The 25,753-nt window shown below is 39.8% G+C and overlaps 1 protein-coding gene across 4 annotated transcripts in view; it reads left to right on the top strand.

Moving 5' to 3' along the window:
• Positions 1 to 328: 328 nt before the first annotated feature.
• Positions 329 to 25,753, top strand: part of GLYATL2 (glycine-N-acyltransferase like 2) — a 71,617-nt gene continuing 46,192 nt past the window's right edge. For 2 of the 4 annotated variants that reach the window (XM_063784056.1, XM_063784055.1), the window contains exons 1-2: positions 505 to 899; positions 6,182 to 6,288. The gene's annotated coding sequence lies outside the window, so the exon portion shown is untranslated. Of the gene's footprint in view, positions 900 to 6,181; positions 6,289 to 25,753 lie in introns of all 4 variants that reach the window. The other 2 variants (XM_016920934.4, XM_063784057.1) reach the window with 2 other exon arrangements.

The raw sequence follows: 25,753 nt of genomic DNA, 5'->3' as shown, positions 1-25,753 counted from the left end.
AGGCTGTTTTCTCTCATTGGATGGAAATGATTCATCCTCTCATCCACTTTGGAAGCTAATTCGCATCACTCCAGACAGTGATTGAAGAGAGGAAAAGGGATGAGAGTGCACGCCTGGGCGCACGCGCGCGCGGGCGGGTCAGACGGCCAGGCCGAGGGGACTGCGCGCCCACCCGCCCACCCTCCCTATTTGTCCAGATGACCCATCCCGGTCCCAGCGATCCCCTCCCCCGAACCACTCGGTCCACAGCCAGTTCCCGCGTACCAGGATAAACTAAGCAGTCACTGCCCTGCTTCTTCCTGCTCATCGGCGTCCCCTGTCTCCCAGTGGAAGCCAAGGAGGGGTTGCGCGGCAGCCGGGTGGGTATGGGAGATGCCTGGCGGTTTCGCGCTTTTTCCGCCTTTTGATTGCGAGTGGGAGCAGCGCGCTGAGGAGAGCTGCAAGGGGAATAGCCCGCCAAGGTGATTCGGTGTGTGGCCATTGCTGCCCTTCTGCCGCTGGTGGGTCGGCGGCGGTGGCGGGACGTGCATCCAGGCGCGATCCAGCGGCAGCAGCAGAGAGAGCTCCACCCTGATGATGCAGAGGCCCAGCTTCCAGCTGACTGCAAGTCGCAGAGCAGGCTGCACCCGCGTCTGCGTGAGGTCTAGAGAGACTTGGCCTGCTCCGCAAATGATCCAACTTCGTGGAGGGGCTGGCGAACACAGACAATGCCAGCCTGGACGAGGAAGGGGCCAGCACTGCTTAGGCCTATTTCCCAGGACGCGCATTACTGGGTGCAGAACTTTACCCCTCAGATGAAGAGTATTTAGGCCTGTTTCCCAGGAGGCGTATTACTGGGTGTGGAACTTTACCCTTCGGATGAAGACTCCAGAGTTGGGTATCTCCAAAGTGATAATCAAGTAAGTGCTTTGCATGGGGCTTGAGAAAACATCTTACTGTTTAAGAACAGAACGTCTTACTGTCTAAGAACATGAATAGAAGGAGATGCCTTCAGTATTGAGTGTTATTTTTGAGAAGTTGGTCAAAGAAGGGGAGAAGATGGTGGATTAATAGATGATGGTGAAAATTATTTTGTAACTCATAGAAGGACAGATGTTTATGTAAAAGTTGATAGTTTTGGTGGAATCATGAGCATGTTTCTGAACTTAATGTAAAATACACAGAGACTCCTGAAATCACTGCTTAAATTACATGGGTCTTGTGGTGTTTGGAAAGAGCAAACTTTAGAAGTGTAATTGTAAAAATAATATCAAACAGAAAAAGGGAAGAGAAAACGTAAAGACAGCTTTCTCAAATCGCTGTTATTCTTAAATCATCTGAAAGCAGTGCACATGACTGGCACTAATATGCATCGGAGAGTAAATCATTGCACAAGGAGACTTGATCTTCTTTTCATTGTAGAATCTGGAGGAAAAAAGCTGTGAAAAGCAAGAGGTGGTAGAGAATAGTATTGTCGAAAGTTTCTGACATCACTGGAGATAGAGAATTTTCCCTGGAAAAAAGTGCTCCTTAGGGAGGAGCATCTGCACATTCCATTAGCATAAAGCACCTGGTCAGCCATATGAAGAAGTCTGGATTTTGTTATAAATATGAAATTTATTTTAAATGGAGGATTTGTAGCAAGGAGTAATATAACCTGACATATTTTTAAAAATCTCTCTGGCAGCTGTGTTGGGGACAAACTCTAGGAGGACAATAGGAGGTGTGGAAGGGAGAAGGTGGCTAAGAGTATATCCCAGGATTGCAAAGATGTCGGAGCCCAGCCTCAGACGGTAATGGTGGAGGTGTTAGAAAATGCTGAATTCCACATTTATTTTGAAGGGCGAGCCCATGGAATTGGCTTGTGAATGGGGTTTTCCATAAATAAGAGAAAAAGAGAGCTCAATGATGATTCTTGGGCTTTTGACTTGAGCAACTAGAAAGATAAAGTCTGCATTAAGTGATATGGGGAAGTCTGAGGAAGGAGATGCTGTGTGTGCCAGGAGTGATGAGTGTGTCAGTAATTCTACTTTTGATATGTTGACTTGGAGATACTAATCCATTCCAACTGAAAAATAAGGAGAGAAGTGGACACTCAACACATGTGGGTGAATGCCCAGAGAGCCTTAAGAAGGGGCAAGAGGCTGAACTTGGGAGAGAAGAGCATAGATCAAAATAAAAGACACACAAAAGGAGAAAGAGAGGGAAACTAGGACTTATGATGGTAATGTTGGCCATTAACTGAGAATTATTTTATTTTATTTTATTTTTTGAGACAGAGTCTTGTTCTATTGCCCAGGCTGGAGTGCAGTGTTACAATCTCAGTTCACTGTAAGCTCAACCTCCTGGGTTTAAGTGATTCTCATGCCTCAGCCTCCTGAGCAGCTGGTATTACAAGTGCCTGTCACCACGCCCGGATACTTTCTGTATTTTTAATAGAGATGGAGTTTCACCATGTTGGCAAGTCTGGGGTCGAACTCCTGACCTCAGGTGCTCTGCTTGCCTCAGCCTTCCAATGTGCTGTGGTTACAGATATGAGCCACTGCACCAGGCCTGAGAAATATAATTAAAGTACAGGGAAAATTAAAAGGGAGAAGAAAGTTCACAGAGAGAGATCATGGCAAATGATAAATACAAAAGCCTGCCTTGTTTCCCAGATTCCCTGTGTCTTAGGTGCCCTGTATTTTACCTCCCATTGAACCACTCTTATCCCTTTGTAATGGTACTCCAAGCGGCACTGCTGTACACCAATTCCAGAGCTTCCCTGCTCCTTGAGCCTAGGAATAGCTATGCTTCTAATTCCTCTTTATTTGCTCATCATTGGAGTAACAGCTGAACCACACAATTGGAATAAGTAACCTGATGTCATTTTTAGTACCAATCTTCCATTTCTTCCTTAAGTATAAAAGTGACCCTCACAGAGAAACTAACTACCTAGAGCTATAGGTCCAGAGCAGAGCTCTAGCTTTGATTTTCCTTTTGCAGCTATGATCTGAGAGCTTGGATGCAATCCACTGAAATTTGATATCAGTGACAGGGTAGGGATGCTCAGGGAATCTGTTGAGCCACCAAGGAAGCCTCACTTTCAGCTAATGCTTACATGGGGCTGTGGAAGTTGTCCAGCATCCCTGAGGACAGAGTGTTTGCCCTGAAAAAGAACATTCCCTTGGCACAAAGCATCTTGTTGGCTGGATTTTATTATAAATGTGATGAGAATACTTTTGGCCAAGTAACTGGTCGTTGGGTCATTTTGTGGTAGTCAAACCCATAAAGAAGAAAAGCCCTCACATGGTCGGGTGAGGTGGGAATGGATCAAGCACTAAGGCCAGGTCTGGTGAAGTTAGGGAGTAAGGCCAGTGTTTATGGAAAGGGATTCCTTCATGAACCCCTAAAAGATGCTTCTAAACTCTAACAGTAGGCTGATGTCTGTATTTAGAGTTGCAAACAACATGTTCTGGGAATATAGAGGAAGGCACCACTGCCTCTACCTTGGGAGTATATCACAGAGAATGAGATTTATATTTGGACTTGATGGATGAGAGATGAGTAGGAGTTTGACAGAAGAAAAGAGTGGAACTGTCTGGATGTACAATGGCAGAAGTGGCAGGAAGGACTGAGGAGAATTGGCTTCTGGGGATGTGTTAGACATAAGGGCCTGGGCACCACATAATGGAGCTTGCAATGGGGTATGTGAAAGCTTAGATGAGATGGTTTTTTTCCTGTCCTCCTGTGGGTTCATAGTGGGCTCACCTCACTCACTCCTGCTAACAATCTGCCCCTATTGATAGATAGCTGAAACGGGGTCTCTAAGCCTCCAGCAACAGCTTAGGAACCAGCCTTGAAGTACTGGCAGCTAACACTTCCCATATAGACCCCGTAGTCCATCCTATCTTAGGAAGACAATGCACTCATGGGGATGGTAACATCCACCTCCAGACTCCAGAGGCTCCAAGGAGTCTGGAGTCTTTACTCTTCAAGTAAAGAAATATTCACTGAGCTGCGTGTGGAGGTTTACATGGTTTGGGACCAACATGTGGCTGGGTGACTTCACTTCCATCCTCATACAGTGGTACTCAGAGATGAATGGGGGATAGAGTGATCAAGATTTAGTTCGATGTCTACCTCCAGTGGGGCAGTGCTTGGTAGTTGACTCATTTTGGTCTCTTTTGATATTCACAGTCACCCGTTGAGGTAGGTGTGACTGTTGATCCCATTTCACAGATTAGGACAGGATAATTTGCTAGAGGTCACAGGACTAGTTGGGGGAGGGAAAGGGTGTCAGGTAGGATTTTAACCTTAGAGCTTCACGTTTTCTTAGGATCTTGCAGGGAGACCTTGAGCAAATTCCTTTCCCTCTTGGTGGGGGTGGGGGAAGTCTCCATTCCCTAAGTATAAATTAAAGAGATCTGCCAGTTTGTGATTCTCTTTACTTTAAAGTTCAACCGTATCACTTGGATAGGTGTTTTGTTTGTTTGTTTGTTTGTTTGTTTTAATGGGGATTCTGGGAACCCAAATATATTTAAGTTCAATAGGTCTGGGGTGAGGCCCAGTAATCTGCAGCTTTTAACAAATCCGGACATCAACAAAACTACCTGAGAAACTCAAGCAAAATGTATGATGCATGAAAATCTTATTGTGAGCTGGTCAAAACACATATCGCTGAGCTCCATCGGTAGAGATCCTGTTTTGATACCTTTGGTTGGACTGTGGCTCGGTAATTTGCATTTCTTAGAAGTGAGTCCATTCAGCTGGTCAACCGCCCCGCCTGTCTCTCTGTGACCCTCCCAGGGCGTCAGCGGTGCTTTTTTACTTGCATCTTGTGGGAAAAGGATCCGCGCAGGCAGCCCCCGTTTAGCACCGCCCTGAGTACACAAGCCAAGCGCTTAAAAACCTCGCTCAGCCCTGGATTTGCAGTTACTCAGGGCAGGCGAAGGCGCGTTTCCGCGTTTGGTATATTCCCGCGTGCTGCCAGCTGATGGCGCCAGAGAACTAACCTACTGGTATAGGGAGGAGAAAAGAAGCAGGGAAGAAAAGCGGGAGGTGAAGATTGACATCCATTAAGGCCAATGGTAGCTTCCGTTCTCGGACTCGAAGATTCCCTTAATGGGTTGACATCAATGAAAGCCAATGGTAGCTTCCATGAAAGCCAAAGCTGACCACCTCGCCAAGCTTCCCATTCTCATAGGAGGCTGCATTTTTGGTGCTAAATGGAGGGATGGGCGTGGGAGATGCTGGAACATGTGTTGGCTGAAGATACACCTGTTAGTCCAAGGTTGCTTCGGCTCATAGTGGCTCAACCCTCTTTGTCAATTAACCTTCTCAGTTAACTAAGGCTGCCTCACCTGTCTTTAGGCAAACCTACCCCCCGTCACGCTGGGTTTTTAGAGTTTTTAAAAGCGTCACGGTGTAAGGCCAGCGTTGCTTTTCGTATTCTTAGCGGGTATTTCTGGTGCTGACAGCGGGGAGCTGCCGGGCGGGAGTAGGAGTGAAGAGAGAATAGGGAGAGAGATAACAGGTGTGAAGCGTCTCTCAATGCCAGGCATCCTGCTTTCGCACCTTCCATAGGTTTTTTCGCAATCGTCTTTCTATTTAATCATTTTCTGTTTCATAGATTAGGAAACCTCAACTAAGTTGCCCAAGGACAGCCCTTGAATAATTTTAACTTCTGTCAGACACCAAAGCCTAAGGTCTCTTATTTTGCAGAGGCTGCTTTGTCAGGATTTCAATGCATGCAGGTCCTGCGAATCACTGCTCCTCACTCACTGATCCATCCTGCTGTCCACGCGTTCATTCACCCATTCATTTCTTAGGGGTCATCTACAAGGCATGGGGCTAGTTGCAACTAAAAATACAAAAGAAAAGGGACTCTGCTGTAAAGCAGAGGAGATTTTTTTAAATGATTTACACAGAATTCCGGTGCTCCGCATGGTTTCGATCTTCCCCCACCCCCCAAAATACTACTGATACCTATTTTGTTCCACACAATTCGATGGATTCTGAAAATACAGAGAGGGGTGAAATCTATCCTTGCCTTTCAGGAGCTTATTGCCGTACGCAAGAGTAATCTCTGAGCTTTAATTTTACATACCAAATTTTTAACAAATTGAGCATCAACTATATATGTATGTGTGTGTATATATATATTCTGTTGTAATTAACATGTTAAATAAATATTAGGCACACTTAATTTCTTATTTTTTAGATGAAGATGAATCTAAATGCTGGTTCAAGTATGTCCTTTGTTCACCCTAGTGGACCATCTTGGGTGATTCCTGGAGTGCTTTCTCAGACTGCAACCCTAACCCGCTGGTATGTGCTTGGCTCTCTATTCCTTCTTTCTGCAGCTGTCTGTCAAATGCCAGTCTTTTGTGGAGGCCCGTCCTAACCCCTTCCTGTTTCCTCTCCTTTTTGTCTGCTCGTATCTGAGGCCTCTTTTCCTATTTATTTGTTGTTCTTTCTCCCTCCATCATCTTCTGTCGTCAAATCATGTGTTGTTTTTCATATACTACACCTGAGTTTATAGGAAATATGTTTACTGTTTTTGTTTTTTTAATTTTTGGTTTAGTTTCTGCCTCCCTGCTCCAGAATGTAAGCTTCAAGAGGGGCAGTGAGGAGTTCTTAACACCCCACACTGACTGAGAAACGGTTGGGGGTGGAGGGAGACAGCTTTACCCTGTACATCCTGAAATCCTCTGAGGTGGGGGTGGGAGTGGAGGGAAGATCAGGGAATGTCCATTCATTTTATGAACTTGAAGTTGGGTTGAACCCTATTATATCCTGTGATGTTGGTTGTTAATCTCAACCTGAAGCCCTCATCGCTAGTCATCCACTTCTTATTAGCTTTGTGACTTTGAATGAAGGTTCAAGGTTACCTTCTTTCTTTGCACCTCAGTTTCCTTATGTATAAAATGGAAAAAATTAAATTTGGTCATCCTAAAATGTGGATTCATAGGGCATCAGTCCCCTGAGTGTAAAAGAAAAATATTTGTGTATTTATAAGGCTGCAGAAATTATATTCTTCTGAGGGTCAAATAAATATATTTGTGGTTTTGAAAGTCTTCACATATTATATCAGTAGCATATTTACAGCCAGGAAATATTGGAGAAAGAATTTTATTTTATTTTTTTAAGATGGAGTCTTGCACTGTCGCCCAGGTTGAAGTGCAGTGGCGCGATCTTGGCTCACTGCAAGCTCCACCTCCCAGGTTCACGCCATTCTCCTGACTGAGCCTCCGGAGTAACTGGGACTACAGGCATCCCACAATGCCCGGCTAATTTTTTGTATTTTTGGTAGAGACAGGGTTTCCCAGTGTTAGCCAGGATGGTCTCGATCTCCTGACCTTCGTGATCTGCCCGCCTCGGTCTCCGAAAGTGCTGGGATTACAGGCGTCAGTCACTGCACCCGGCCTAGAGAAAGAATTTTAACTAATCAAATAGGAACAGAGATCTCAGATAAGAGCAGATAAAAAAAAAAAAAGAGGAAACAATAGTGAGTTAAAAACAATCTGGCCAATTTTATGTAGAAAGTTAACTCTAAATGGACAATGTTAGGCTCTCCAGGAAGTGTAATAAAAGCTTTAAAGAAGGGTTCTTTAAATAGAAGAGACACACTGCAAGGGAAATTCTGACCATCTGGAACTAAAACAGCCAGAGATTGGTCTCAGGGGGATGAATGGTAGAAGAATAAAAACATTTGTCTCACTTAGCACACTCATCTGGATGTGAGGAGGCAGCAGAACAGGGAAATGAATCTATTGGAAGATGTCGTCTTATTGGGGTACAGGAGAAAATGGAGAATAACTGGTACTTTATTTTATATAATAGTAAAGAAATTTGTGTTCAATTATGAGCATTAGAAACAAATACTAGTGATTGAATAAAAATTACTAAGGGAATATTATGGATAATTAAGTTAATAAGAGAACTTGATGGATAAGTGAATTAATAAGACTCCATAGTGGGGGCAATTTCCCCTTTTAAAAAGCAGTATCTCTTGAATATCTACAGGATATCCTTTTCAAAAGAAAAAAATGTATATGGGGAAACAATTTTCACTCATTTTCTAGGCAATCAATACTTTTCCAGGGATAATCTATGGCTATACAAGAATAATAATTCCTTTTCAATATATTTTCCAAGCAACTAAAAAGTTCAGTGTTTGTAATTGTAATAAGAAGACTGCTGATCTAGCATGAAATGAAAAGTTTTACCTTAGATATATGTTTCATAAATAGTTTTTATGAAGTCAGGGAATATGCTTACAAAGGGATTACCAAGGCCCTATAACACATGAGTTTGGGGGCACAGGGAGATCAAGATTTAGAATAAAGTTAGGTGAGATCTAGGGCCAAAGGATAGCAGGAGGATGTGTGTGTGTGTGCATTTATGTGTGTGTGTGCGTCTGTGTGTGTGTTGGTTGGGGCAGGTGGGAGCCTTTGGAGATGGCTGCTAGTGGGGTGCTGTGATCTCTAGGCCTTGGTAGGTCCTTGTGAAGACACACAGTTCTAAAAGGTTGGCACCCTTATAGGTTTTTAAATATTTTTGTTATCCACAGGGCTGACCTTGGACATCATTACAAAAATATAAAAATTTCACCCCTGGGCATGCAGGTTACCCTTCTCATGGTGGCACGGCAAGGCTTGATTTATAAGAGTTTCTTTTGGACTGTCCCCAATTTTTTCCTTTAAAAATGGGAGCTCCTTCAGGGTGAGGAAGGAAGGAGGAAATCATCCCTTCTAACCTACTTTCTCTTCTTCATTCCAAGGACTCTAGAAAGGCACAGCAGGTTTGGTTTTGAAATCTGTGGAATTTTAGTGCTGTCCATTCTCCCAAGTGGATGCCTTTACTGAAGGTAAAAGGAAAGACTGTTTGCTGTGTCAAGGGAAGTTTCATATGCAAATCCCAAGACTCAGATGTTATTTCAGAGGAGGTAGTGTCCATAGTAAAGTAAAACTGGCCCGGGTTCATCTGCCTACACGGGCAACTGTATGAGGCAAATATGAGGGAACTGGCAGAACAGGAGGTGGAATCTTCCTTGGAGAAAGAGTAAAGAGAATTCTAGGTGAAGAGGGGATCAAGGTGTGGACCAAACACATATCTGTCTTCTTAATTCCTATATGAAACGTTGGAAAAGACTTTAGAAAAAACAGTAAATATGTCATAGCAGGAAAACAAAGAGCAGTCTTTGGGCCAAAATAGAAACTGTTAAAATAAAAACAAAACAAAACAAACACGTTTAAATTTGAAAACGACAGAAGTTAAGAAGTGGAAAGTTGCCTAGGATATGCTTTTATTGCAGCCTCTCTAATAAACCCGTCCCTACTCCATCTTTGTGTCCTTGTTTGTCCTAAGCAGCATGGTGGCAGCCGTGGCATTCATCAGGCTAAAGTGACAAGATGCCATTTGGCACTTGGGCTAGAGATGGCAGGGAAGCAGCATCATTTGTCTAGGGAAATGTCAGAAGTTTGTTGTCTCACACTATGGAAATTGAAGATGTGGATGCAAAAGGAGTGGGTTTAAGAGTGGAAGTTTAATAGGCAAAAGAATGAAGAGTTTCTTCGTGCATTGAAAGGGTATCTGAGCAGGTTTCCGGGTTTGGGGCGAGTTGCGGTTGGTTTTATAGATGAGCTTGAGGAGGCAGTGTCTGATTTACATAGGGCTCAGAGGATTGGTTGTGCCAGATGTGCCATTTAGGTGATGCATGAAGAGGCTGGCCATACCACCCCAAACTTTTATTATGCAGATGGGGTCTCTACCTGGCAGGTGCCATGTCGCCTGCACAGGTGAAGACAAAGAAAAGAAAAGAGGAGGCCAGGTGCGGTAGCTCATGCCTGTAATACTCGCACTTTCGGAGGCCGCGGAGGGTGGATCACAAGGTCAGAAGTTCAAGACAAGCCTGGCCAAGTTGGTGAAACCCCATCCTACTAAAAAAATATGAAACAAATTAGCCAGGCGTGGTGGGCACCTGTAATCCCAGCTACTCAGGAGGCTGAGGCAGAGAATTGCTTGAACCTGGGAGGCAGAGTCTGCAGTAAGCCGAGATCGTGCCACTGCATTCCAGCCTGGGTGACAGAGCCAGACTCCTTCAAAAAAAAAAAAGAGGAAACCTCCATGTTGAATATGCCTGGCTTCCAGGTATCCCTTTTCTATTGGCATAGGTGCCGGCATTTACTTATGCAAGCTTTTGGCTTGCTTATCTATGCTTGAGGCTTGATTTTTCAGGCTGATTTTGGTTAGAAAATGAATTATATGGGGGCTGGTTTTTTATTAAAAGAAAAATCTTACCGAAAACTCCCTTACCCACATTAACTGCCTAAATGATTTCTTTTTAGCTTCTATATCAGCAGTGCTGGCCCCTGATAGGTGATGATCATGAGGGGGACCAGGAGCCTCTAGACTTAGAGACAAGATGCCAGCACTCTGAGATTGCAGCCATCAACAAGCTGAGAAAAGAGGAATGAGAAGGAAACTTACCTTGCTAGATCTTTGTCATGTCCCTTCCCAGGTTCCAGAAAAGTGAGAAATCAATTTCTGTTGTGTAAGCCACTCAGTCTATGAAATTTTGTTATGATGGCCAGATTAATGCATGCTTCTTGGACTTTGTTTTTAACTCAATGTGAAAAACATATATTTTAATAAGAAAATTACCCCATTCATTTGTATTGTGTTTACTGATAATTTTGGACTTACCTTGTGCTCTATTTAAGAAATCCTCCTTCCTCTTTCCCACGCTTTCTTGTTGTTTTTCTAATCCAAGTGCATGTTAAGGTTTGGGAATCACTATCGTAACAGGGCCATGAAGTGCTACGTAAGGGAAGCTGGTTTGCATTCAGGGAAGGGACAGAGGAGGGAAGCTGCCAGCTGGACAGTGCTAAGATGACCTGAGTCCCACACCCTGGATGAACATCCTCTTCTGGATACAGGACCTGCCCGAGGCACCATTTTGAAATAGGCAAATTTTATTCGCTTTGTCTTCTTTTGTCATCTGTATTAGCTTTTGCATGTTGAGTGAAAAATATAGCTGTTTTCACATTACCCCAAGTTCCCGAGTTTATTTTTTATGTAAGAATTTTCCACCCTTTGAAATTCCAAATGACATGTTTCTTCTCTTTTTCAGACCATGCTTTCATTTCAGTCAATGTACCAAATCAGCCAGGTCTTAGTTTAGAAATCTGATTTGACCAATTCATACTAAGATGTAACAGATCTACCACGGCCTTCTAAGATGAATTGGAGTTTTTTTTAAAGCTCCATGACCTACACAATTCCTTAATTGCTGGAACTGCACACTTTAAAATCACATCAAATATAAACATTCAATTTTGTGGAGGCTTACTTTTTATGGAGAGATGAGGATAGGTGTTGGTTAATACTGGTAGACTTTACTCCCAAAGCCAACTCCATTAAGATTTCCTTTGTTTTTTTAAATCTAGACTATCAGAAAGAATGAAAATGCTTTTTTTTTTTTTTTTTTTTTTTTGCTATAGCTGCAATGTTCACAGTAATCCAAGTTCCAATGGCAGGGTGACAGAGCAGAGCCAAAGGAAGCCACATTTTGTTTGTGAAGTGTAATTCTTTTTTAAGATCAGGGATTCAGAATTGTAATATAAGTATTTAATTAGAAAGTTCTTATGATAGTGCTTGGCACGTGTCCTTTCCATCATCTGAATTTTCTGCTTTTTTTATCTGGCTCACTCCTACTCACTCTCCAGTCCTCACCTTAGTGGTCACTTCTCCCAGGAATGCCCCGACCCCTTAAGATAGCAGTGCTGCAAACACCAGACGCTGAACTTATAACCATACTCGCAGGCAACACCTTGCCCTGTGCTGTGCTTCGCTAATGACAAGGAAGTAAGAAAGAGTAGGAGAAAGGAGGCACAACAAGTGTCATTTCCATAGCAGAGGCCCCAAGCCCAGCCCACTTGATTCTCTGGAGATTCTTTTCTGCATAACAATGATGAAAGGTAGCCTAGGAAAGCCATTTGTCTTAGGCTTTACCTTTAATACCTAGCTAGTCACTAAAATAAGAAGCTGATTCCATTTATGAGCCATTGCCTCATAAATCCATAAATGGGGTATTTATTTAAAATAAAGTATCCATATAGATTAGGTGTACTTTATTGACAATTTTATTAAAGTCCTTCATTTATCTTCTAGATAGTAGATTCTATCTTCCAAGTTTCATAAAGAGTTCTGATTCCCAGAGATAAGAACTGAGCCTGGCTTTCTAGTTACATGTTTACTGGTAACCCCTTCCTTCCCTACAACACTTATGCATATTTAAAGACTATATTCCCCGCTTCCCACCTCCAGCCTGGATTGTAAGTTCCTCAACAGCATGGCTGTGTTTTTTAACATCAAGTCTCCATGTAAGAATAGTTCCTGGCATATAATAAATGCTCAATCAACATTTGTAAGTGAAGAAAGCTATTCAGTGGTGTCTGCTTTAATATTAAGAGATGGCTTGCCCAAGATTGCAAAGCACCTTCATTGTCTAAAATGGAACTAGATTCTGTGGTTAGCAGGTCCATTGGTGCCACTCACAGGTGGCCACAAAGGAACCGACCTTCACCAGAAATGTGTGGGTGCCTTTATTTACCTCCAGCACAGAGAGGTAAAATGGAATATTCTTATGACGCAGATATTTCGTGAATCTCATGTTCACCTATGTTATGTTGCCTGTCCTTCGGTATTTTTTCATGCTGTAGGCCATTCGTACTTCACAAGAAGGGTCCATGGTTATCCATGAGACCAGCACCCCCTGTGGACCCAGGATACAGGCTGCTGGCATGGCTCCTATGCAGCGCTTGATGTAAGGAAGGCTCCTCTCATTCTTCCCTCGCCTCCAGTTGTCATTTACCAGCCCAGAATAAGAGACACCCAGCTTGGCATATTTAAAGTTGGGAGTTTCACTATAGAAAACAAAAAGAAGAGATCCCAGGCACTCCTCTTGTTTGAAGACCTACCATTGCAAAGTTGCGTATTTTGACCATTGACAACCTTTATTCATCACAAGAAAGGAATTCATCCTCTCTTTATTCCAAAACTGATTAATGTGAATTACAAAAAAGTACAAGGAATAGCAATTATAAATGATAAGCACCTGTTTTTGTACCTCTCAAATTCATCATCTGGGTGGCCTATCTCATCCCTACTTCCAAGCTTGCTTTTATTGCAGGCATTGAGCTTCAGGATATCTTCCATAATACAGAGGAATGCTCTCGAATGCTCTACCTTCACTGACTTTGAAAATGCAGCTGCTCTTATCCCCTCACCTAAACTTTCTTGAAAACCTGGGAAGAAAGGCAAGAAAGCAATATTGTCAGACGTGATGTTCTCGACTTACACTGCTCCCACCTGATTAATCATCAATGCTTAATAATTCTCAGACTTGAGTTTACACCACAATCAGATGGAGTCCTTGTCACACCACAGATTGTTCTACCTCTCCCATCCCCCAGAGTTTCTGTGAATTTACATTCACAATGTAATGGTATTGCTAAAGGTATTAGTTGAATGCTAATTCAACTAATGAATGAATGAATGGATGCTGATGGTATTAGTTGAAGACTCAATTTGAGAAGCACTACTGCTAGCCCATTTCTTCAGACTCCTCCAAGGGAGTATCTGTTTCCAGTTTATGATTTCACAATTTTTCAAAACTTCTTGTGATTTTTGAGGAGCTTTGGAGAATATATGATATACATTTGTGTATGAATCCATGTTGTCAGTCATATCCTGTATAGGATGGTGAAAGATCAGATCATTCCCTTGAACTTTTTCTTCACCTCCCACTGATTGCAATTATCAGAAAAATGAAAATTCAAAAGAAAATTTTAACAGTGGCCTACGATGGCTGCAGTTGGGCACATGGATAATAAAACCTAGGCCTATAAGCTACTGCTGACCACTTGCCTGTGTAACTGGAGTTTGTTAAATGTTTCACTGACAGATACTGGTTATAAACCTGCTTATTAGATACAGAACAAAGACAGGATGAAATTAGTCACCCTCCACCAGGCCTTAAGATGCCTCACCTTTCTTTCTACCCACTCAACTGCACATTTACCTTATTTTATATATAGCATCACCAAGCACCCAGCAGAATCAAAAGATTGCAAGAATTGCTTCTCTCCCTGCTTCTCTCACCTCTTGGGCCACACATATCCCCCTGTTATATATACTGTGCCCCATGTAACCTCCTGTGGAACACATTCTGGGTTGTACTGAGTCTGTGTTGCTAGGATTAAATTTTTAAACTTGGCTCAAAGTAAATTTAACTGTGATTTCTCTAATTTTTAGTGCCTACTGTTTAACCAGACACCTAGAATCTGTAGTGTCCTAGAGGGTGGAGGGAAAGGGGCTGGGTTAGAAAACTACTTATTGGGTACTATACTCACTACCAGGGTGATGGGATCTGTCCATCCAGGGCTTGGGCAAGATACTTTAGTGAATACAAACATTAATGAGACATTGCCTTTTCCCAAGGCTACAGGATATCAGCCTACTCAAAGAGCAACAATGTCTTTACAGCCAGAAGCCCACAAAATAGAATGAAGTAACTAAATTTTTGGTAGCATTCTGGGTAATTTATGTAGTGTTAGACTCATGGGTTTGAAAGAAAGAGACTTGTGATCCCATTCTGGTAAGCCACAAACTTCATGGCAAGATCAGTATGTGTTTCTCAAGGGAAATATAAACAATAAGTGTGAGAGGTTTAGCAGTGAATGTATTAATATTATGTTGGAAATTGTGTTGTTAAAGAGTAAAAGAAAAAATAGTGTAACTAATTTTAAAGAAACCTTCAAGAATTTGAGGGTGCTTTTATAAATGCAAGTTCCTGAATATGGCCAAAACCAAAATCTCAGTGAATTTAAAAGAGTAGATGTTTTAAAAGACTCAATTTTAAAAGAGTGACCGAAAATGGCCAAGTAAATATTCAAATAATTATAAAAAGAATATCAAAGTAAACTAGTAAAAAACAATGGAGCTGTTTATAAAAATGAAAGCTATAAATAATGAAATGGAGAACAAGACATAGTGCAAAGGATATATAAAGCCAAAAGTTCATTTTTAAATGGCAGAAGAGAGAGAGAAGAAGAGAGAGAGGGACATACTTCTGGTAAGTCATTTTAAGGAAATGCAAGAGAAAAAGGAAAAAGCAAAAATAAAAAAAATAAGCACAGAGTATGAGAGATGAGAACAGAAACAGAGAAAAGAAAAAAAGAATTATAATAGAAGATTATATACTACTCCAAGACAACATATTTACTGATAAAAGAAATGGATGTTATCCCTCAAGAATAAACTATCAAAATTGACTTTCAAAAAAACAGAAAACCTCAACAAACTAATAGAAAATATTGGAAATTAAATTAAACATCTACCATTTAAAAAGTGAACAAGTATTATGGCCTCCTACTCCATCCATATTGCTACAAAGAACAATATTTTATTCTTTTCTATTGCTGCGTGGTATTCCATAGGAATATATGTACCAAGTATTTTTTTAATCCAGTCTACCATTGATGGGCACCTGGGTTGATTTCATTTATTTCCTATTGTGAACAGTGCAGCAATGAACATACAACAGGATGTGTCATTTTGGTAGAATGATTCATTTTCTTTTGGCTATTTACCTAGTAATGGCATTGCTGGGTCAAATGGTAACTCTGTTTTAAGTTCTCTAAGAAATTTCCAGACTACTTTCCACAGTGCAATAATCCTAAGCAAATTAATGCTGTAACAGAAAACTAAATATCACATGTTCTCACTCATAACTGGGAACTAAGCTTTGACCATACATGGACATAAATGTGGGAACAATAGACACTGTGGACTACTAGAGGGTAGAAAGAAAGGGGCTGGGTTAGAAAACTAACTATTGGGTATGTGCTCACTACCAGGGTGATAAGATCTGTCCGTATTCCAAGACTCATCATCATGTAATATTCCCATGTAACAAATCTGCACATGTAACCCCTGTATCTAAAAGGAAAGTTGAAATTAAAGAGTAAAAAGTAGCCAAAATCAGATTATTTTATATTTAAATTCTACATAAGCCAAAAACAAACACATAATTTTAATACTAGACTTTGGTAACAGATGAAAAGTTCCTAATGCCAAATCTGGCAAGGAAATAACAAAAAGAGAATTATTGCCCATATTCCCTTATGAATACAGATACAAAAATTCTGAATGAAATGTTCAGTAGTATATCAGAAGGATGTGAACATGAACAGTTTGTTTTAGAAAGGCCAGAATGGCTTTGATCGGAAGATCTTTTAGTGTAATAAATTAAAGGAGGAAAAATTTCATGACTATATAAATTGCCAAAAAAAATACAAAAATGAAATAAGATAAAATTTACCCTCCATTCTAAATATAAGTTCTATGAATGTAGGAACAAGAGGAAAATGCTCTAAACCTGTAAAGACAGAATCAAATGTAATTCAGATGTAAGTTGTTATAGCTATTTCATTAAAATCAGGAATGAGACAAAAATAGAACATTATTTTTGTTAGTTGATATTGTTTTCTTAGGTTGTACATTATGCAATAAGGCAAGAAACTAAAAACCCATGTAAATATTGGCAAAGAAGCAGCAAATTACTTTGTTTGTAGAGTACAGTATTACGCGTTTAGAAAATCCAAGAGACTTTGAAAAAACACAAAAACAACACCCCCCCCACACACAAAAAAACAGGTTTTAAAGAACAGTGTGACGTATTTGGAAATCACGAATACAAATAAAAAGCAATAACAAAATAATAATGCTCAGAAATAGAAATGGAAAAATAATTTAATATTCTTCACAAATAGTATTAAGGGTAAACTTCATGGAAAATCACATAGTTTACCACAGGAAAACAATAAAATTTTGCCAGATGGCATAGAACAAAAACTGAAAAAAGTGAAAAAAAAGAGCATATTTGTAGATGAAAAGATTTAGTATCACAAAAAAATTAATCCTTCCACAATTGTCTAAAAAAGCTCCTCCAACAATAATCACAATTGCAATAATTAGTTGGGGTAGTTGGTGGGGAACTGGAAAAATTAGTTGATGTTCATATAGTTCATAAATTTATAAGAAAAAGGAAAGTAAAAACTTTCTTAGGTTGTACATTATGCAATTGCATACCTTGCATAATGTACAATGTATGCAATTGCATACATTGCATAATGTACATACATTGCATAATGTACAATGGTGAACCCTCCCCTTGGTGAAGGGTGATTTGCTTTATTAGATATTAAAATTTATCACAAAAACAATGAAATAGCATGAGAAAAGACTAGAAACAAATACAGAAATAGATACAAAAATATATAAACATGTTATATGACAAAATAGAGATTCATGTTTCAGTAGTGGAATCACTTAATAAATAGTACTAATGTAATTAGCCAGCCATAAGGAAGAAAAATATAAAAGAATGTTAATTCATGCTATTCAAAAATATATTCCAGGTAGAATGAATATTGATATGTCAAAAGTAAAAATTAACTCACTGTAAGATTAAATAAGAAAACACTTGTATGATCTTGGAGTAGGAAAAATCTTCCTAATTATTAATTAAAAAAACAAAAAATTAGAGGACATAGTGAAAAAGGTAATATATTTGATTACATGAAAATTAAAAATTTCTTCATGTCAAAATCTCCATCAATCAAGTAGAAAATAATTCTAAATTGGGCAACAAATTTGTAGCATACACCTTGTGTTAGTATCCCTAGTATCCAAAACACTTACAGAATTTTCAGAATGACAAAAAACCCCAGTGTAAAAATGGTCAAACAATATAAAGAGTTCAGAAGTAAACCCCAAATGACTGATAAACATATGAAAATATAATATGTTGAATATTAATAGTCAGGGAAATGCAAATTAAATCTACAATAAGATGCCATCTTTCACCCACCAGTTTGGCATAAATTGAAAAGGGACAACATTCAGTGCTGGTGAGAATGTGAGGCAACAATTCTTCCACACATTGCTAATGGAAATAAAGCTGTGGAATCCTTTGTGGCAGTGCCTACTTAGGATAAGGTAAACTCTGACTTGGAGATATCCCTTTTGGAAATCAATTGTATTGAGAAAAGTTTCCAGGATGTAAAGACATGTATACAAGGATGTTTACTGAAGCATTGTTTGTAGTGGCAAAGAAGTATGAACAATTTGAACCCAACAGCAAGAGAATGACTGCCTAAATAGCATTGCATTGACTCTATGGAATGCCACAGTTATTAAAACGAATATGTTAATGCTGCATTGATTCACCCGAAGGGATGTCCATATGTGAAAGGCAAATTAAAAAGTGATGACAGAAGAGATCATCAGTGATTATCCCTTTGTGTGTTAATATGGGCAAGGACACTGATTACCCCAAGGGGTAGAAAAGGAGGAGAGGAGAGAAGGGGGAGGAGAGAAGTTATTAACTTCTTAAAATCATGTTGGATTTTTCCACTTGTATAATCAGCATATATTATCTTTGAGATTAAAAACCAATTAAGAAAAAGGTACTTTTTTTCTAGATAAATTCTCCTGCATCCCACCCTGAAAAGTTTTACTCAAAATCGAATTGACTTTCAATACTGAAAGAAACGTGGTATACTATGGAATCAGACTAGATGAATGTATTTCCAAGTAAATTGCAGCATATTTCATTATTTCCATTTCTTTGGTCATAGATGTGTGGCATTCAACTTTCATATTTTCATATTTTTGTTTATTGACTAACTTTATAAAAACTAGCCTTGTTCAAAGCAATGCATATATGAAGTTATGGTTTGATGCTATAGTTATGTTGCTAAAATACACATAATAACTACAAAGTTACTGAAATAAAAAGAACTACTTGACCTCCTACAATTATTTAGAATATCACACTTTTAAGAAATTGGACCATGGATTAAATAAACTAAGCATTAACCTTTGATCCCAAATTATCAGGAAGCCAGGAGATCAAACGAACATCCCTAGGGAAGGTGTTAGGCTCAGCCTGGTTCCCACCCCCTTTACCCCTTTGTTCCTCAAGCTAGGGTCATTTTGTCGCTTTCTGCATCCCAATCCTGACCCAATGTGCAAACTAGTCTTGACCTGGGGTGGCTTATTTATTATTTGGAGGCTCAGTGTCTATACCCACATGAAGCTGGGCTGGCCATGAGGCTTCAGTTCACTAACCAGATATGCATAAAACACACACAAAAAAGGGGGAGTCTTTAGGACAAAAAAATAGACCTAGCTTTGTATTACTATTTCAGCTTAATCATGTATTCCTTGTATGTCCTCAGCCAACAATGGCCAATTCTGGTAGATACTATTTAAAATTATGTGCTATGTACTAAGTGTTTAACATACAGTATCTCATTTAAACCTTGTGTAATCCTCTGGAGAAGATCCTCTTATTTTTCCCATTTTAACAGATGATGAAACTCAGAGAAGGGCCTATGGTTATATAGCTAATAAAACTGGCAGAGTCCAAAGAACTTGAATTCAGATTGGACAATGCTTTAACATCTGGTATCCAGCAGCTATGTGATTTAATATTTCTCAGTGTCATTTCCTCATCTCTAAATTGGAAATATTAATGGTCACTTAATAAGATTGTTCTGTTGATGACATCCACTAACAAAAGACGTGCTTCCATATAGTTGACACACAGTAATTATGAGTCCTTGAGTCCCTTCCCTGATTCCTGAGAAATAACATTTTTTTTTTAAGACAGGATCCCACTCTGTTGCCCAGGCTTCAGTACAGTGGTGTGATCTTGGCTCAATGCAGCCTCGACCTCCTGGGGCTCAAGACATCCTCCCACCTCAGCCTCTTGAGTAGCTAGGAGTATAAACATGTACCACCAAGCCCTGCTAATTTTGTTTATTTTCTGTAGAGATGAGGTCTCACTATGTTGCACAGGCTGGTCTCAAACTCCTGGACTCAAGTGATCCTCCTGCCTTGGCCTCCCAAAGTGCTGGGATTACAGGTAGAAGACACCATGCTTGGCCCTGAGAGGTAATTTTACTGGTAGACTTCTGCCTTGGTTTTTGTTTCTAAGCCACTGTTCTGATATCTCAGACACCCAACTTTTCCTGTAAATTGACCTCCTTTTAGCCCCTGCAGGTGACCCCTGCCACCTCAAAGGGCCCTTAATCTATGAGTGTCAGCCTTGTCCTTTTCCTCCCCTTCCCCCTCCACCCCTTTTCCCAGAAGAGTCCTATGCTTTACAGAAAGGGTGGGAACATGTGGCACTCATGCAAGGTGCCAAGTACTGAAGGAGTGTTTTAAAATACTCACGTTTCCTTTCACCCTATAAAAGCAGCCCTGGTGTCTGAGCTGGTCAGTTCCTCATGCCCTTTGGGCCTGCCTGGCTCCACTAGTCCCTGTTTGTGTGCCTACCTGTTTTGGTGGTTGGATAATAACTATCTGATACTCGGGCCAGGAGTCCACCAGCACCTCCATGTTGAAGGGGTTCCTATGATTGATGTGATACACACAGCCATATACATGAAGGAGAGATGGAAAAGACTAGGAGAGGTTGAGATCCCTAGAGATGGGGATCTGGATGTGAAGAGGAAGAGAAAAACGGACGTCAAAAGACAGTACTGGGACCAAGTCAGTAATGGTGAGATGAGCAGCATCTCCAGGACCATGCTGATGGACGTGAAGTTACCAGCAAGCAGGCAGAACTCACAGATAGGTGTCCTTGTGATACCAAAGAGCTACTGTGCACTAGCTTGGCACTTGTCAATGCTCTTAGCACTTACATTGTATGGATTTATTCAGTGTTCACAACAATTTTAAGAGGTAGGTGCTAATATTATTCCCATTTCATTGATGAAAAGACCAAAGGTAAAGGCACAGAATGGTAAAGAAACATGCACAAAGCCATCTGACTCTCCCACTGCCCCCTCACCTTCAGGGACTCAGGAATGCTCACGGCCAGGGATTCGTACAGGGTCAGCAGCATCTGGGAATTATTCAGCAGGATCATTTTGTGGGATGCTTCATTCCTTGAGCCCTTCAAGAAGAAACCTAAAAAGTTAATAAGTGAAGGAAAAATGTTAAGGGAATAAATGAATTTAAAATGCACTTTATACATCTCCATTCAAGTAACACTCATGATGTAGGTACTGTCAGTATCACCCTCATTCTAAATATACCAAATCTCAGAGAGATTAAGTAAATTTCTCAAGTTCTTACAGAGATAAATGTCAGTCAGATTTTGAAACCATATATGAATGGCTCCAAACCCCATGCCCTTCCTCCCTGGTGGAATGAATTAAAAGTGAATATTAAGAGTTCTGTGAGGTTCCCAAATGCCTGTAGCAGAACACTCCACCACCATCATCATAACTTTTTCCCTGTATTTTGGTCATCAGATGCCTGAGAAGTATTCTTTCATCTGGAATAGAAAATATCAGCCCTCGCATCCCTTGTAAGTTGGATTCCTAGGTATTTTATTCTCTTTGAAGCAATTGTGAATGGGAGTTCACTCATTATTTGGCTCTCTGTTTGTCTGTTATTGGTGTATAAGAATGCTTGTGATTTTCGCACATTCATTTTGTATCCTGAGACTTTGCGGAAGTTCCTTAACAGCTTAAGATTTTTCGCTGAGACAATGGGGTTTTCTAAATATACAATCATATCATCTGCAAACAGGGACAATTTGACTTCCTCTTTTCCTAATTGAATACTCTATTTCTTTCTCCTGCCTGACTGTCCTGGTCAGAACTTCCAATACTATGTTGAATAGGAGTGGTGAAAGAGGGCATCCCTGTCTTGTGCCAGTTTTCAAAGGGAATGCTTGCAGTTTTTGCCTATTCAGTATGATAGTGGCCGTGGGTTTGTCATAAATAGCTCTTATTATTTTGAGATACGTCCCATCAATACCTAGTTTATTGAGAGTTTTTAGCATGAAAGACTGTTGAATTTTGTCGAAGGCTTTTTCTGCATCTATTGAGATAATCATGTGGCTTTTGTCTTTGGTTGTGTTTATATGATGGATTATGTTTATTGATTTGTGCATGTTGAATCAGTCTTGCATCCCAGGGATGAAGCCCACTTGATCGTGGTGGATAAGCTTTTTGATGTGCTGCTGGATTCGGTTTGCTGGTATTTTATTGAGGATTTTTGCATCAATGTTCATCTGGTATATTGGTCTAAAATTCTCTTTCTTTGTTGTGTCTCTGCCAGGCTTTGGTACCAGGATGATGATGTCCTCATAAAATGAGTTAGAGAAGATTCCCTCTTTTTTTATTGATTGGAATAGTTTCAGAAGGAATGGTACCAGCTCCTCCTTTTACCTCTGATAGAATTCAGCTGTGAATCCAGCTGGTCCTGGACTTTTTTTGGTTGGTAGGCTATTGATAATTGTCTCAATTTCAGAGCCTGTTATTGGTCTATTCAGGGATTCAACTTCTTCTTGGTTTAGTCTTGGGAGGGTGTATGTGTCCAGGCATTTATCCATTTCTTCTAGATTTTCAGGTTATTTGTGTAGAGGTTTTTATAGTATTCTCTGACGGTAGTTTGTATTTCTGTGGGATTGGTGGTGATATCCCCTTTATCATTGTTTATTGCATCTATTTGATTCTTCTCTCTTTTCTTCTTTATTAGTCTTGCTATTGGTCTATCAATTTTGTTGATCTTCTCAAAAAACCAGCTCCTGGATTCATTGATTTTTTTGAAGGAGAACTACAAACCACTGCTCCACGAAATAAAAGAGGACACAAACTAATTCAAGAACATTCCATGCTCATGGATAGAAAGAATCAATATTGTGAAAATGTCCATGTTGCCCAAGGTAATTTATAGATTCAATGCCATCCCCATAAAGCTATCAATGACTTTCTTCATAGAATTGGAAAAAAATACTTTAAAGTTCATATGCAATCAAAAAAGAACGCACATTGCCAAGACAAACCTAAGCAAAAAGAACAAAGCTGGAGGCATCACACTACCTGACTTCAAACTATACTACAAGGCTACAGTAACCAAAACAGCATGGCACCAAAACAGAACTATAGACCAATGGAACAGAACAGAGCCTTCAGAAATAATACCACACATCTACAACCATCTGATCTTTGACAAACTTGACAACAACAATCAATGGGGAAAGGAATCCCTATTTAATAAATGGTATTGGGAAAACTGGCTAGCCATATGTAGAAAGCTGAAACTGGATCCCTTCCTTACACTTTATACAAAAATTAATTCAAGATGGATCAAATACTTAAATGTTGGACCTAAACCCATGAAAACCATAGAAGAAAACCTAGGCAATACCATTCAGGACATCGGCATGGGCAAGGACTTCATGTCTAAAACCCCAAAAGCAATGGCAACAAAAGCCAGAATAGACAAATGGGATCTTATTAAACTAAAAAGCTCCTGCATGGCAAAAGAAACTACCATCAGAGCGAACAGGCAACCTACAGAATGGGGGAAAATTTTTGCAATCTACCCATCTGACAGAGGGCTAATATCCAGAATCGACAAAGAACTCAGACAAATTTATAAGAAAAAAATCAAACAACCCCATCAAAAAGTGGGCAAAGGATATGAACAGACACTTCTCAAAAGAAGACATTTATGCAGCCAACAGACACATGAAAAAACGCACATCATCACTGGTCATCAGAGAAATGCTAATCAAAACCACAATGAGATACCATCTCACACCAGTTAGAATGGTGATCATTAAAAAGTCAGGAAACAACAGGTGCCGGACAGGATGTGGAGAAATAGGAACACTTTTACACTGTTGGTGGGAGTGTAAACTAGCTCAGCCATTGTGGAAGACAGTGCGGTGATTCCTCAGGGATCTAGAACTGGAAATACCATTTGACTCAGCGATCCCATTACTGGGTATATACCCAAAGAATTATAAATCATGCTACTATAAAGACACATGCACACATATGTTTATTGAGGCACTATTCACAATAGCAAAGACTTGGAATCAACCTAAATGTCCATGGACTGGATTAGGAAAATGTGGCACATATACACCATGGAATACTATGCAGCCATTAAAAAGGATGAGTTCATGTCCTTTGTAGGGACATTGATGAAGCTGGAAACCATCATTCTGAACAAACTATCACAAGGACAGAAAACCAAACACCGCATGTTCTCACTCATAGGTGGGAATTGAACAATGAGAACACTTGGGCACAGGGCAGGGAACATCACACACTGGGGCCTGTCGTGGGGTGGAGGGAGGGCAGAGGGATGGCATTAAGAGAAATAACTATTGTAAATGATGAGTTAATGGGTGCAGCACACCAACATGGCACATGTATACATATGTAACAAACCTGCACGTTGTGCACATGTTCCCTAGAACTTAAAGTATAATAATAAAAAAAAAAATCAGCCTTCTAAAAACAGTTTTGACTGGAAAGCTTAGAACAGGAGTTGGCACATATTTTCTTTAGTTTCTTAGGGCCAAATATTTCAGACCTATGGCCATTTTGGAACTTGTCCCAGTTTCATTACAAAAATTAAAAAAAAAATGAATAATTTTGACACATATCTGTAAACTTCCATTGAAATAACATTCAGAATTCTTAGAAATGTGCCAATTATTAACAATAACTTGGAGAAGGTTATCATCACAACTGATAGTTTCAAAGCTTAGGCTGGTTCCAAATTTCAATTCTGTCTCCTACTTCTTTGTTAAGTTGTTTAATCAATCAGAACCTCAAAGTGTTTTCTGACCACTTTGGAACTGGAAATTAGAAGGCATGTTTTCCAGAGGAATGAGATTACACAATGTAATACATATAAAATGCATACCTGGCATGAAGTAAGAACAATATTTAACATATGTTAGTTTTTTTAATTGACTTCATAATAATCAACATGTCATATATAGATTTAACAATTAAATCCAACGATGTAAAAATAATTAAAAATGTGAAGAACTTACAAGAAACTTAGTTAATATAAGAGAAGTAACCCATGGATCAGATATTTGAAACAATCATTAGCAAATTAGTCAATACAGATGTTTGAAATTTTTTATCTTTGAAGGTTAAATAGTTAACTAATATGTCTTAAGTAATAGGCAAGGTGACATATTTTGTCTTGTCTGAGGTCAAAGGCCTCAAAGTTAAGCTATGTTCTGTAGCTAGGTGAAGCAATGTTTAAACAAAGGCATCCTTTTGCAAGAGCTCAGAATTTCAGAATGTTTGAATACTCAAGGAAATTTTAGTAAATAGAACTGGATCTCTAACATGAGCCTATCCCCTGTTTGACTCTGCTGTTTTTGTAGTTGTAAAACAAACAAACAAACAAACAAACAAAAAAACTGGGTTTTTTTTTCCCACCTCCAACAGAGCTTTCTTTGCTGTTTCTCACCTGATTTAACTAAAATTACCCATACACTTGTGTTTTACTATTGTCTTCTCCTTTAAAGTTTTGGTAAAAATTTTGGAAGTTTTAATTCAAGATCTACCATGCTGTATCACACCCCACAAAAAACTTGCGTTCCATCTGCCTTGAGAATATTGTAGCCTTGGCTGATACATGAGAACAACCCCCACACTAATCAGCTGCCACATCTTCATCCAAAATACCTCTCCTATCCATTCCCTACTCCATCCCCTTGCAATGACCTTAGTTCAGGGCCTCCTCCTCCTCATACTGAATATTGCTCTTATGACCCCATCCTGGCCTCAGCTTCTAACATCTACCCAAAAAAAGTGTTCTCTACCCATATTCTTAACATCAACATTTCTTTTTTAAATTAGGAAGCTGCTAAAATCCTGGG

Source organism: Pan troglodytes, chromosome 9 (assembly GCF_028858775.2).
Source record: "Pan troglodytes isolate AG18354 chromosome 9, NHGRI_mPanTro3-v2.0_pri, whole genome shotgun sequence".
NCBI classification, from domain to species: Eukaryota; Metazoa; Chordata; class Mammalia; order Primates; family Hominidae; genus Pan; species Pan troglodytes.
Note: the sequence above shows the minus strand (reverse complement) of the source record. Positions and strands in the feature narration are given on the sequence as shown.